General features: G+C 30.1%; 1 protein-coding gene across 21 annotated transcripts in view; it reads right to left on the bottom strand.

The window, feature by feature from the left end:
* LOC145291308 (centrosomal protein of 162 kDa-like) overlaps positions 1-12,603 on the bottom strand; it is a 927,819-nt gene that overhangs the window by 466,067 nt on the left and 449,149 nt on the right. The window lies entirely within an intron of this gene.

Raw genomic sequence — 12,603 nt, 5'->3', positions numbered from 1 at the left:
TATCGTCATTTTTTTTTTTAAGTATTTATTGTTGGTTTTATGTACGTGTAAGGATTTGGAGTTTTTTTTTATCGTCATTTTTTTTTAAAAAGTATTTATTGTTGGTTTTATGTACGTGTAAGGATTTGGAGTTTTTTTTTATCGTCATTTTTTTTTTTAAGTATTTATTGTTGGTTTTATGTACGTGTAGGCTTTGGAGTTTTTTTTTATCGTCATTTTTTTTTTTTAAGTATTTATTGTTGGTTTTATGTACGTTAAGGCTTTGGAGTTTTTTTTTATCGTCATTTTTTTTTTAAGTATTTATTGTTGGTTTTATGTACGTGTAAGGATTTGGAGTTTTTTTTATCGTCATTTTTTTTTTAAGTATTTATTGTTGGTTTTATGTACGTGTAAGGATTTGGAGTTTTTTTTTATCGTCATTTTTTTTTTTAAGTATTTATTGTTGGTTTTATGTACGTGTAAGGATTTGGAGTTTTTTTTTATCGTCATTTTTTTTTTTAAGTATTTATTGTTGGTTTTATGTACGTGTAAGGATTTGGAGTTTTTTTTATCGTCATTTTTTTTTTTAAGTATTTATTGTTGGTTTTATGTACGTGTAAGGATTTGGAGTTTTTTTATCGTCATTTTTTTTTTAAGTATTTATTGTTGGTTTTATGTACGTGTAAGGATTTGGAGTTTTTTTTTATCGTCATTTTTTTTTTAAAGTATTTATTGTTGGTTTTATGTACGTGTAAGGATTTGGAGTTTTTTTTTATCGTCATTTTTTTTTTTAAGTATTAATTGTTGGTTTTATGTACGTGTAAGGATTTGGAGTTTTTTTTTATCGTCATTTTTTTTTTAAAGTATTTATTGTTGGTTTTATGTACGTGTAAGGATTTGGAGTTTTTTTTTATCGTCATTTTTTTTTTTTAAGTATTTATTGTTGGTTTTATGTACGTGTAAGGATTTGGAGTTTTTTTTTATCGTCATTTTTTTTTTTAAGTATTTATTGTTGGTTTTATGTACGTGTAAGGATTTGGAGTTTTTTTTTATCGTCATTTTTTTAAAAAGTATTTATTGTTGATTTTATGTACGTTAAGGCTTTGGAGTTTTTTTTTATCGTCACTTTTTTTTAAAGTATTTATTGTTGGTTTTATGTACGTGTAAGGATTTGGAGTTTTTTTTATCGTCATTTTTTTTTAAGTATTTATTGTTGGTTTTATGTACGTGTAAGGATTTGGAGTTTTTTTTTATCGTCATTTTTTTTTTAAAGTATTTATTGTTGGTTTTATGTACGTGTAAGGATTTGGAGGTTTTTTTTATCGTCATTTTTTTTTTTTTAAGTATTTATTGTTGGTTTTATGTACGTGTAAGTATTTGGAGTTTTTTTTTAACGTCATTTTTTTTTTTAAGTATTAATTGTTGGTTTTATGTACGTGTAGGGATTTGGAGTTTTTTTTATCGTCATTTTTTTTTTTTTTAAGTATTTATTGCTGGTTTTATGTATGTGTAGGGATTTGGAGTTTTTTTTTATCGTAATTTTTTTTAAAAGTATTTATTGTTGGTTTTATGTATGTGTAGGGATTTGGAGTTTTTTTTATCGTCATTTTTTTTTTTTTAAGTATTTATTGCTGGTTTTATGTATGTGTAGGGATTTGGAGTTTTTTTTATCATCATTTTTTTAAAAAGTATTTATTGTTGGTTTTATGTACGTGTAGGGATTTGGAGTTTTTTTTAAAGTATTTATTGTTGGTTTTATGTACGTGTAGGGATTTGGAGTTTTTTTTTAAGTATTTATTGTTGGTTTTATGTACGTGTAGGGATTTGGAGTTTTTTTTTATCGTCATTTTTTTTAAAGTATTTATTGTTGGTTTTATGTACGTGTAGGGATTTGGAGTTTTTTTTATCGTCATTTTTTTTTTAAGTATTTATTGTTGGTTTTATGTACGTGTAAGGATTTGGAGTTTTTTTTTATCGTCATTTTTTTTAAAAGTATTTATTGTTGGTTTTATGTACGTGTAAGGATTTGGAGTTTTTTTTTATCGTCATTTTTTTTTTTTAAGTATTTATTGTTGGTTTTATGTACGTGTAAGGATTTGGAGGTTTTTTTTATCGTCATTTTTTTTTTTAAGTATTTATTGTTGGTTTTATGTACGTGTAAGGATTTGGAGTTTTTTTTTATCGTCATTTTTTTTTTTTTAAGTATTTATTGTTGGTTTTATGTACGTGTAAGGATTTGGAGTTTTTTTTTTATCGTCATTTTTTTTTTTAAGTATTAATTGTTGGTTTTATGTACGTGTAGGGATTTGGAGTTTTTTTTATCGTCATTTTTTTTTTTTTTAAGTATTTATTGCTGGTTTTATGTATGTGTAGGGATTTGGAGGTTTTTTTTATTGTAATTTTTTTTTTAAGTATTTATTGTTGGTTTTATGTATGTGTAGGGATTTGGAGTTTTTTTTATCATCATTTTTTTAAAAAGTATTTATTGTTGGTTTTATGTACGTGTAGGGATTTGGAGTTTTTTTTAAAGCATTTATTGTTGGTTTTATGTACGTGTAGGGATTTGGAGTTTTTTTTAAAGTATTTATTGTTGGTTTTATGTACGTGTAAGGATTTGGAGTTTTTTTTTATCGTCATTTTTTTTTTTTAAGTATTTATTGTTGGTTTTATGTACGTGTAAGGATTTGGAGTTTTTTTTTATCGTCATTTTTTTTTTTAAGTATTTATTGTTGGTTTTATGTACGTGTAAGGATTTGGAGGTTTTTTTTATCGTCATTTTTTTTTTTAAGTATTTATTGTTGGTTTTATGTACGTGTAAGGATTTGGAGTTTTTTTTTATCGTCATTTTTTTTTTTTTAAGTATTTATTGTTGGTTTTATGTACGTGTAGGCTTTGGAGTTTTTTTTTATCGTCATTTTTTTTTTAAGTATTTATTGTTGGTTTTATGTACGTGTAAGGATTTGGAGTTTTTTTTTATCGTCATTTTTTTTTTTAAGTATTTATTGTTGGTTTTATGTACGTGTAAGGATTTGGAGTTTTTTTTTTATCGTAATTTTTTTTTTTAAGTATTTATTGTTGGTTTTATGTACGTGTAAGGATTTGGAGTTTTTTTTTATCGTCATTTTTTTTTTTTAAGTATTTATTGTTGGTTTTATGTACGTGTAAGGCTTTGGAGTTTTTTTTATTGTCATTTTTTTTTTAAAGTATTTATTGTTGGTTTTATGTACGTGTAAGGATTTGGAGTTTTTTTTTATCGTCATTTTTTTTTTAAAGTATTTATTGTTGGTTTTATGTACGTGTAGGCTTTGGAGTTTTTTTTTATCGGCATTTTTTTTTTTTAAGTATTTAGTTTTGGTTTTATGTACGTTAAGGATTTGGAGTTTTTTTTTATTGTCATTTTTTTTTTTTAAGTATTTATTGTTGGTTTTATGTACATTAAGGCTTTGGAGTTTTTTTTTATCGTCATTTTTTTTTTTAAAGTATTTATTGTTGGTTTTATGTACGTGTAAGGATTTGGAGTTTTTTTTATCGTCATTTTTTTTTTTAAGTATTTATTGTTGGTTTTATGTACGTGTAAGGATTTGGAGTTTTTTTTTATCGTCATTTTTTTTTTTTAAGTATTTATTGTTGGTTTTATGTACGTGTAAGGATTTGGAGTTTTTTTTTATCGTCATTTTTTTTTTTTAAGTATTAATTGTTGGTTTTATGTACGTGTAGGGATTTGGAGTTTTTTTTATCGTCATTTTTTTTTTTTTAAGTATTTATTGCTGGTTTTATGTATGTGTAGGGATTTGGAGTTTTTTTTTATCGTAATTTTTTTTTTAAGTATTTATTGTTGGTTTTATGTATGTGTAGGGATTTGGAGTTTTTTTTTATCGTCATTTTTTTTTTTTTTAAGTATTTATTGCTGGTTTTATGTATGTGTAGGGATTTGGAGTTTTTTTTATCATCATTTTTTTAAAAAGTATTTATTGTTGGTTTTATGTACGTGTAGGGATTTGGAGTTTTTTTTAAAGTATTTATTGTTGGTTTTATGTACGTGTAGGGATTTGGAGTTTTTTTTAAAGTATTTATTGTTGGTTTTATGTACGTGTAGGGATTTGGAGTTTTTTTTTATCGTCATTTTTTTTAAAGTATTTATTGTTGGTTCTATGTACGTGTAGGGATTTGGAGTTTTTTTAAAGTATTTATTGTTGGTTTTATGTATGTGTAGGGATTTGGAGTTTTTTTTATCGTCATTTTTAGGGATGACTTTACTGTTTAATTAGCTTTGTCACCTTCTTTTATTCCTATGTGATTTATTATTCAGCAAAATATAATTTGCTTTTTTTCTTCTAGTTTGTTTGTTCTAATTATTAACTTATTAGAGGGTTTTCTAATTTTTTTTCTTTAGAACCATTAAGACAGACAATGAGTTAGAATAGATGTAACTTGTGTTTTGGATAGAAGCGTGTAGTTTAATGTAATTGTCATATCAATGACGCACATACTTAAATGAGGTAATATAAGACTGCCAGTCAAGATGACGTGGGTTGAGTTCAGGAGAACCGGACTGAACAGGTTGGAACTGAGAATGTTTAAATGCTGACAAGAATTCATTTTTTTTGTAATTATAAGCTATTTCGGCCTGAAAAATAAAGTTGCTGCAACCAAAATGAAATTTGAAAGCCTCAAGGAAGGGAAAGATTAAATGAGTCACATCAAAATTTGAAAACAAAAAATTAAACAAGTCACATCGAGATTTGAAAGCCTTGAGGAAAGGAAAGGGTAAATGAGTCACATAAAACTGCGAAAATTGCAAGTGTCAAAAGAATTGGAATATTAAATGGCAGGCATCAAATTTAAAAACTGAAAGTGTTGAAAAATGAAAAGATTAAAATGCATTGCATTGAACTTTAAAAATTTAATGCGTTGAGAAAGTGAAAACTTAAACGAGCTGTGGTAAGAGAGGTGAAGATATGATGACCATGAAGTGAGTTGGATCTTTTTTGTCTTTTTTTTTGGTATTCTCAGTGGGATTCATTGGATTTTCTTTTTTAAATGTGGTCGTGAAATGAACGCGTTGCAATACGATTCGGTTAAATGTTGGAGGCGCATTCAAAAGTCAATGAGAAAATTCATCATGCTATGGATAATTTAAAATACATGTATATTATTTGAACACTTAACCGATAGTTATTTTATGAACATACAATTTGAGTCAGATTTTTTTATTTTGGTTTTTGAAAAAGTTGTCGCTTTTAAAATAACTTATTTGGTTACCTTGTATACATACAAAAAAGTCGTCATTTTTGAATAAGGAATTTAAAATTCGGTCATATTTGCTGAAAAGAAAAAAAGTTGTCGCTTTTAAACCAATGAGTTATTTTAATGAAAGTACAATCTGCATCTGACTTTTTTTGTTTATGAAAAAAAAAAGTTGTCGCTGTTGAAAGAACTTACAAAGCGATTCGATTGACTTGTATGTAAAAAGTTGTCCTTTTTAAATGAAAAATTCAAAATGAAATTCAGTTGCATTTGCTGAGAAAAAAAAAAGTTGTTGCTTTTAAATGAAGAAGTTAAAAGGAGATTTGGTTAAATTTCCTAGAAAAAGTCATCGCTTTAAAATGAAGAATTTTTAAAATGCGATTCATTTTTTTTTCTGAAAAAGTCATTGCTTTTAAATTAAGAACTGGAAGTGCGATTCAGTTGTGTTGTATAAAAAAGGAGTTGTCACTTTTAAGTGGGCTAGCTGTGTCTAGTCGAGTAGTGTGGGCTAGCTGTGTGCTTAGCCGTTTAGTTGGCTAGCTGTGTGCTTAGCTGTTTAGTGGGCTAGCTGTGTCTAGCCGAGTAGCGTGGGCTAGACTAAACATTTGAACAAAGAGAGACTAACAGAGTTTTAAATTTATGAGGTGATCTTTAAGAATCAGGGGAGAATGTAGTTTGATGTAATTTGCATATCAATGAGTATTTTGTTAATAGTAATGGAATGAGTATTTTGTTAATAGATTGTTGTAGTTGCCTCTTTATTATGTTCATATAGTTTGATCAATAACAAATCATAGTCATCAACATATAGTGAACCATTTACCCCAGAATCGAGGCAGTGGGCAATATCATTAATTAAGAGAGTAATTGAAAGATTACTTCCTTGTGAGTTTCCTTCAACTTGATTTTTTGGTTCTGATAAGTTTTATCCTATTTTTACTTAGATGATTCTTTCTGATACAAAGTTTTGGATAAAAGTTGGTAGGCTGCTGCTTAGTATGAGTTTATGTAAATCTTTCAATATCCCATATTTCCATGTCGCGTCATATGCTTTTCCTATGTCAAAGAAGATGGTAACAAGGTGTTCTTTTTTTATATTGGTTTCTTTGATGAAGAATCTCTGATTAAGTGATCGTTAGTGCTCATTTCCTAAAATAACATTGATATTTTTTTTTTTTTTAATATTTTTTTTTTTACATAGTGGTCACCACTTATCAAGGCCCGGAAGCCACTCAGGGATAAGGGTCATTGCAAGTACAGTACGTTAGAGTGGAGATTTAATGAAGTGTTTACTTAAGAGGGTGGTTCATTAGGAATTTGTTAACGTTGGACTTAAAGACATCCAAGTTGTAGTCAGGTGGGAAGCAGGCAGATGGAACAGAGTTCCACAGGCGTGCAGTTATAAGAAAGAAGCTCTGTTCATGGAATCTACGTTTTGATTTAGGCACAGATAAAGAGTGGGGGAAATTTTTCACAGTGGATTCAGCTAGACGGGTGTTTTCGTGAAGGATTGGCAAGGGGGGGACCAGAGATTGGAGTTCAGACGAGCACCTGCCATGGAAATAACGATAAAACAAGGATAGGCTCGCAACGTCTCTTCTGTGGGAGAGAGGTTGCAGGGTAGAGAAAAGGGCATCCCCCACTAAGCCACAAAGTCTATTTTGTACTCTGTCAAGGCAGGATAGGCTGTTTTTAGCAGCTCCTGCCCAGATATGGCAGCAATATTCCATCCTTGGACGTACTTGGCTTTTATATACATAGAGAATTGCATCAGTAGTGAGATATCTTCTGGAGCGGTAGAAGGATCCCACCATCTTTCCAGCGACCTTGGCAACAGACTTAATGTACGTGTTCCATTTCAGATCAGGAGTAAAGGACAAACCCAGAAGCTTGTCAAAACATGGAGCCTCCCCTAGACGAGAGCCATCCATTTCAATTGATGCCAGATGGGGATCAGAGCGTTGATAATGTAAAGATAGGAGTTTGGTTTTAGATGCATTAAAGGTAACCAGCCATGTCTTCCCCCACTGAACCACGCGCTCGAGATCAGAGGAGAGAGAATCAGAGAGAACTTTGTCATTTACAGCCTTTGATGTGTTGCCGTAGATGGTCGTGTCATCAGCATAGATGTCAACGAATAATTTAAGTATGTGTTTAGGGAGATATTTGGTTATACTGTTTATTTTCTAAGTACCAGACTAATCTGTTATTTATCATACATTCTAGTATTTTGCATAAGCACCTAGTTAATAATTTTGTGGATTGCTGTGGTCCTTCTCCGACTTTGGGATCGGTATAATTGTTGTTTGCCTCCAAGCTTTTGGTAGTTTTCCAGTTGTCCAAATGTTGTAAATATATAGTAGGTAATCCAGGGACTCTTGTGGGAGTTATTTAATAAATTTGCATCAAATTTCATCAGTTCTTTCTGATGTGTTGTAAGACATTTTTACTGATTCATTGAGTTCTTTCATAGTGAACAGTTTCCATGTTTTTAGATGAAAAGTTTAGTTTTGTGTTTTTCTCTTTTGTTTTGATTTTCTGGAATTGTTGATTATCATCTGCCTTTGAGTTTTCCGTGTACGTTTTGGCTAATAGATTGACTATTTCTGTTTTGGGAGTGACTTTGTTTCAAGGAGTCTTATAATGAAAGTTTGATGCTTTTCTGAAAATTTTCTTATCATTTCCCAATTTGTTTGGGTTTTGTGTTTGAGGTGAGTTCACTTACATAATTTTCCCGGCATTTTTTTTTTTTTGGCTTCTTTTATTATTCTGTGTGATTTTGCTCCAAGTCTTTTAAATTCAATTAGATTTTAAGTAGCTAGTATGATATTGAATTTTTACAAGGCTGCATGCTATTGCATTTTGACAGTTTTTATTGAACCATGGTTTGTTTCTTAATGTTTTTGTCCCTCCTTTAGGTATGCATTCCTTAGCTATGGTGATGTAGGTTTCTGTAAAATGATCCTCTTTCATGTCTTGATTTCCATCTCTTATAAATATTTTTTTTTGCATTCTCTTTTGTACTTCTCTCCATCTGCTCTTTTCAGTTTCCAGCATATGGCAGTTTCGCTATTTGAGGTAGAGATTTCCAGCATAATTGAGAAGTGATCACTTCCACATGTATCATAAGGCGTTTTCCATGTGCAGTCCATGAAGGTTGTTGTGTCACATAGGCTAAGGTCTATCATTCATTCTGATCCACTTATCATCTACTTAAAGTAGGTTAATGTTTTGTTATTTAATAAACATAAATTTATGTTATTTATAATTGTTTATAATGTTTTCATCAAGCTTTTTGCTGCTCCATATTGAGTTATGACTGTTGAAATCTCTCAACAAAAGAAAAGGTTTGGGGAGTTGTTCTAGAAGATTGTTTATTTCTTGTGTATTTATAGTTTCAGTTGGTGGTATGTATATAGAACAGATAGTAATTGTTTTATGTAATGTAACTGTGGTTGCTATTGCCTGTAGTTTTGTTTTGATATCTATTTTATTATGGGATACATTTTTCCTGATGAATATTGCTGTGCCCCCATTAACCCTAAGTCCTTTATTATTAATCAAATTGGATTGTTCATAGTTTTTGATCTGTAATTTATCTTTTACTTGTAGGAAAGTTTTTTGTAAACAGATGACAGTAGTATGAGAAGCTCATTAAACTCAGTTTTTATACCTCGACAATTCCATTGTATGATTCTATGTGTCATGTTTTGTATTTTGTTTTTCCGTTTGGGTGTTTTGTGTTTAGTTGTCTTTTTACCTTTTTTTGCTGTTATTCTTTTTTATGTATTTTGGGGTATTTTTTTTTGGGGGGTATTTTTATGTATTTCACTGGTGGATTTGGTTTCTATTTTCATGGCTTCTTATTCTTTGGGTTGAGTTAATTTGTCAATTTTTATGCTTGATTTATATCTGTTACTTGAGGTTGAGTGAGATCATGGTTTGGTTTTAATAGAGTAGATTTTCTTCAAAATATTTTTTCCCATTTGTTGTTCTTGTTTGCTCGAATGTTTGTTGTTTGTTATTTTTGTCTGCTTTTCTGTTAGAACTTTGTAAAGGATTGAAAGGCTCTTTATTGTGGGTAGTTTGTTCTCCAGAGTCTTTTGTCTCCAACATCCTAAAGCTGTAGGAGAGGGGAATTTGTGGGTTTATTTGTGGGTTTTGATTAGTTAGGTTTGCTTTTAAAGGTTTGTTTCTGGTTTTGATCATTTCTAGGGGTTGTAGTGGACATTATTTGATTCATGTTAGTTTCTTTTGGGGTCTATTTTAGGATTTTCATTAAATCTTTTAGTTCAGATATTAGTTTGTTGAGGGGAACTTGGTAATTTGTTTGATCTGATTTGGGGGCAATTTCTGCATAGGTATTTGTTTTTTGATGAGAATTTGCCTCTGGAAATGTTTTTCTTGTATCTCACCTCCATGACTTCTTTTTCTTTTTAAAAACATTTTGCATGTTTTGGAGTAAGCTGGGTGATTTTCATAACAGTTTGTAAGATTGGGTTCCTCTATACCACAGTTTCTGCAGTTTCTCCATGATACCTAAATTTATGGCAGTTGAAGCATCTCAGAGAGGTTGTTATATATTATTGGACTTTTTTAATTACATATCTGATTTTGATTTCTTTGGGGATTGTGAGGTATTTGTGAGTATAATTTGACCGTTCCTTTTAATGTTAATTCAGACATGGTCTATTACACCTTGTTTTTTTAAAGGATATTTTGATTTCTTTGGATGTTACTAAGATTAAATCATGACTTCTTACAATGTTTTTTGAAATATTTAATTTTTCATGGGCAAATACTGTACATTAATAACTGTGGAAATTTTTCATTTTTACAAGATTTCTAGCATTCTTATGATTATCTACTTCAATCAGAGGATTGATATTTTTCATTTTTTTTTTTTAACTATCTTTGATGTGCAAATTTGTGTAAGAACTTTTTTGATTAGGACTTGTGATAGTTCACTGTTTTTTTTTTTCTCTTCTAAGATTTCTATGGTAAGGAATCTTGAAAATATTTTCCTTTCTATGTATTCAAGAGAGTTGTTTTCACTGATATGGGTTCTAGCTCACTGAGTCAAATACATTAGATATATAAGAGTGCATTCTTTTAGTTTTAGCATTATTAATTAAATTTCTGTGTTTTTTGTTTTTCATATTCTATATATGTTTGATTGTTTCATTATTCTTGCTCCCCACCCTTCTTGGAGTCCAAATATGAGACATGTTGAGGGGGGGGGGTCCATTCGCTTTTTCATCTCAGGGATACTCAATTCGTTAAATTTGTGCCATAGTTTTCTGATTCCTCTTTTGGTTTTATTTTTTCCAGTTTAATAGAAACGTTGAGTAGGGAACAGTTGTGTGGTTTCATCTCAACAATTGATTGACCCCTGCTACTGTCTTCTAACACTTACTTGGTTTGCCTGTGTTTGTAGTAAGAGTAGAAAGATATTGTATTATCTTTGGATTTCATTTTTTGGATGTTATCAACATTTGCCAGTGTAAGTGTCAGGATTTGACATGACTAGCCGATTGATTAGATCAAGCCTCTCTGACCTCCCTTCTAGTCAAGGTAAAGACGAAAGTAGTGTGTTGCACGTCCATGACTTTTTTGTACCAAGGTCATGGCCTGCTCAACCATCAGGATCACAAGATATTACGGGCCACTACCTACAGCCAACAGGTAGCCTCATTCAGAGACTTTTACTTTCTGCAGCTTATTCTGATGCCATACCAACAAGGCCTAGTAATTTTGCAGAAAGTTTTTTATGTTTCAAATTCTTTACATTTTTTCCATGAATTCCTAGTGCTTGGTTTGGTTGTCCTGTAGAGGATTCTGTCACTTTCATTTCCAGTCCTACAGAGCCTGATTGAGCTTTTCAAGAGGAGTTGGTTATAATATTCTTTGGTGCATTTTAAGTCACATTGTTAGTAGGAGAGTGGGGAAGGGGAAAAGGGGCAGGAAGGGGGGACTGTTGTTTTGTTCTTTGGCTTTGCAGAACATTATCAGGTTTTGCAAAATTATAAAAATTTTGATATACAGTGCATTTAAGTCAGGAGATCAGTATCTTTAGAAAGTCTAATCTGGTAGCACCAGGTTGATAAACTGATCGCTTCAAAAATGGAATTAAGGAAAGAAAAAGACCTTAAATAATACCTTACAGTCCAGGCAAAAAAAAATATTTCTCAAATTATTATTTAGGAAAACCAATGTGGATAGAGGGCATAGCAGAAGAAGAATTGAGAATATGATATGCATTATAAAACATTCAAAATGACACATTAACAAATAAAAAAAAAAGATATATTCCAGACACAAATGAATGATAAGAACTGCCGTTTATGATATTTTTGATGAGGTTGTGTCCTTACCAAAAAAAAAACAAAACAAAAAAACAGATGAGTAAACAAAAAGTAACCTGATGTGAATTGTAGAAATAGATCCCAAAAAGAAAAAAAAAATGATTTTCAAAAGACATAAATCTTTTGGGAGGGCAGATGGTGTGATGTGGCTTGTATCACATGACTTCCAATCACCTGGATATATAAAAGAATATGCATGGAACACACAGGAGAGTGCATATTATATTAATATAGAATTACTTAATACTTACTAAAAAAAGGTCTTGTTCCGCCACTTAAAAAAGTAGTTATCTACATTTCCTCTGTTTATTGTTGCTCTTTTTGTGAAATATAACATGATGATGTATGGAAGTAAAAGCTGACTAGTGACAATTGGAGATATGCATTCCATACAGAGAAACGATTTGAGAATATTACAATGGATGTGTAATATAAGTTTTAAAGACAGGGTTACATCTGATGACTTTAGATAGAGGAAAGTTAAATCTAGACAATACCGGGAGATCTGTGCAGGAGACTTCACTGGTTTGATTACATTGGAAGACTGAATCAAAGTTTTTGGGTTAGTAGATGTGGAAGTAGATGAATGCCAAGGAAAAAATGAGAGTAAGTAATATGAGAGAAAAAGGGAAAAATAAAGATCTAGCCAAAGATAGGTTAGTTTGTCAGTCAATTTCTCAAAGTAATCCAACACATGCCAGCATGTAAGAACCATTTAGTTCTTTTATAATAGTACACAATCTGCTGTTTTTTTCCTAATAATGTTTGTAGCTTATTATAAAAAGGGGAATAGGTAGATTGAAGTTAGAAAGCATAATGAAATGATGCACAAATGAAATTACCAATTTATTCTTATTTTTTACTTACTTTAATAAATTACTTCATGTACGATTATTGTATTGTTTCTAAGTATAGCATGCTGTAGTTTTGGATTGATCACAAATATATAGGAGTATATAGAGTAGATAAACTATATACTCTAAAAAAGTACTGATTTTTTTTCTTCCAATAA

The sequence above is a fragment of the Euprymna scolopes genome, chromosome 12 (assembly GCF_053919585.1).
Source record: "Euprymna scolopes isolate OS-2025 chromosome 12, ASM5391958v1, whole genome shotgun sequence".
In the NCBI taxonomy this organism is placed as follows: Eukaryota; Metazoa; Mollusca; class Cephalopoda; order Sepiida; family Sepiolidae; genus Euprymna; species Euprymna scolopes.
The sequence above is the reverse complement of the archived record's forward strand: the minus strand, read 5'-3'. Positions and strand labels throughout refer to the sequence as shown.